Genomic DNA, 3,039 nt, shown 5'->3' with positions numbered 1-3,039 from the left:
TTCACGCATTATATCACATTGAATTTTATTCAGTTGTAGTCTGATTAATTTATTGAACTCTCTTAATTCTGGATCCAGTGCTCTATGATCATCATTTATTTCTTTATAATAATCTACAAAATTCATCAGCCATTTATGTGGAGACAATCCAACAAAAGGTGGTGGTTGACCATGATCGCCACACATTATTACAGCAGTATTTTATGTCAATAACCAATCAAGAAATATTTTTAACGTTTCTAATAAAACAGTGCATATTTCATCCCAAATAATTATCCTTGGAATATATTTCTCTCCCATTCGTTCAGGCTTCCGTTTATCTCCTTTCCTTCGAAGGAATTTATAAGTGCATGCTTTAATATTTCTTTCTCTCTTGCGAGTCTGTGTGTAGTTGTTAATACAGCTATTTCTGAACAACTGTTCAAGAATAATTCGATCACACGAGTTGTTTTACCACAACCCCAGGCTCACTGAGATAAATTGTGTTATGTCTAGCTACAGGATCATATACATATGGTGCAGATGATAATTTTGATATTTCATTTTTTTGGTAATAAACACCCTTAATTTCAGAATAATTAGATATATTTTCTTGTTTAATTCTCCATTCACACCATGCAGCATAAGTGCCGATATGTAGCTGTTTTTTTATTGATAAAAAAATGAATCCGTAGCGACTCTGACAGCAAACTCAGACACTCTATTTATCATTGATAATAGATTTATCGAAACGTACTCGAACATTGAAGATCTTAAATGAGTAAACTTCGGTGACTCACCATCAATATAAATCCTAATTGTACCTAATTTGGTACCGTCTGATAAATTAACATTACTTCGACTTATAGACGTATTTCTATTCGTTGTATCAGCAATTATAAAATCTAGTTCAGGATCGTCTATAATCAATCTTGTACAATTTCGTTTATGATCATATGATCCTCCTTGGGTGAATTTACCTATTATTTTTGTGCCAAGATCTTTTGCGATTTTATTCTCAAAATCAGTTATATCAGGAATTTCATCATCGGGATATTTCTTTTGTTGTGGTAACCAAACTTCTTTCTGCGGACGATATGATATAATTGCTTCACTTACTGCTAACAATGATATTATTTTTACATCGAGCATATACCATAATAATACTGTTGGTGCCCACATTTTTTCTGAAAAATGTTTGCCATACCAGACATAACAAATCGGATGAAGATTTTCGGCAAGATTAAATGACTCGATACAAGCGAATCCAGTCAAATCAAAATCCGGTAATGGTCCATTTATCGATACTCTGGTCATTTCGTCTGTGGGATGGCCAAATCGCTCAAAAATCTTAGAGCACTCTCCCATTCTAAGAAAACTTCCATGAAAACATGCAAACATATCAACTGAAATAACATCCTTATAATCGTATTCAGCATTCCATAATCCACCGTGTCCAAAGTCGACACAGCTGCGTTGTATTTCTTCAAGAAAATCCAATTGTAATGGTTTCCACGAATTCTTCTCTCTAGCAAAATGAGCAGTAACTGAAAAACAGTAAAACAATTACTCAGTAATTGTTCAGCCCTGACATCGTCAGGGTCATGGGTGTATTGTAACGCAAGATTTTTAATTTCTTCATGGAGAGATAAATAACGCTATTAGGCCGTACAAACTGATTATAATTTCCATTATCTGACCTTTGAAATAACCATACTGATACAGGATCACTTATATGTATTTCGGTATTAAAATCAAATATATCTCCTTGATAAAATTAAACAGTTCGATTTCGTAGAAATGTTGTTACTGCATTAGTCCACGCATGTACATTATGATCAATAATTTCAATCGAAGCTCCTTTCGATTTAGGGGGCCCCGAGTGGCCAAGTGGTCTAAAGCGCTCTCCGTCACAGATCATTGCCATCTCACCTCTGTCTACGTGGGTTCGAGTCTCGGATTAGGCCAATGTTGGTATGTGAGAAAGCTTGCCAGTAGCTTCTCGTGTGTCAGTGGCTCTTTCCGGGGTTTTCCGTGGTTCTTCCTCCACCATTAATACTGGCCTCCATGTATAGCCTATCGTGTGCTGAAAAAAGCGTTAAACCACACAACACCAAACACCTTTCGATTTATACCCTCATTCGTATAAAAGCACTCCGGTTATCGTTCTTACTATTCTTATCGTTTTTACTGTCATTGGAAATTTTAATTTCTTTCCTAAATTTGCGACGTCTTTGAGAGATGCTCTGGTATCTTTAACTATTTCTCTCCACTCATTTATTATTTTACGTCTTTTGTCCGTTAAACCATTTCTACGTATCGCGTTTGTAAAATGTTCCGTTACTCGTTCGGTTACACAATTTATTTTTGAAATTTTCATCGCTTTCAGATTATTAACGCTGGGTTTATCATTTATCGGAAAAATTTCATAAATAAACGCGGTTACAGGATACACACTTTCATAATACGGTTTGTCAATACCAATCAACATTCCTGGTTTGGAATTTTTACTTAATAGGGCACTTTTTTCATTATGAAGGATAGGGTCACGTTTTCACTGATAATCCAGGTATTGTTTGTTTCTGATAATACAATAAACTTAACTCTGAAAAATATCTTCGATTATCTAGATAATTAATAATCGTTGCCGCTCGTTTGTCGTTCATTTGTGTATTAATCAAACTTTTATTCGTCGGATCAACCAGAGCTCGCATCGGTAAGTCGGGGGATATTCTGTCAAGATTAAATTTATTTTAAGAAGGCTTAATTTTAATCTCTCTCAACTCGTTCACATTATATATATATTTTTTTGTGTTATCTTAAACCAGTGGTTCCCAAGCTTTTCAAGTAGAGGGCCATATCTACTATTTTCGGTAATTAAGCGGGCCACAACGTTATAAAATTATAAATGTGTATTAAGGTTTATAAAATTATAAAAGTCGTGTAAATATCATCCTTAAATTTATTATCTTTCAGCAACCAAATTCTGAAACTTTAAAAGCAGTCAGTGTCAGTCCTACACTACATTCATTTTCGGTTTTAAATCAAATGTTCATTTAA

Source organism: Sinohyriopsis cumingii, chromosome 13 (assembly GCF_028554795.1).
Source record: "Sinohyriopsis cumingii isolate HCF-2022 chromosome 13, ASM2855479v2, whole genome shotgun sequence".
In the NCBI taxonomy this organism is placed as follows: Eukaryota; Metazoa; Mollusca; class Bivalvia; order Unionida; family Unionidae; genus Sinohyriopsis; species Sinohyriopsis cumingii.
Note: the sequence above shows the minus strand (reverse complement) of the source record.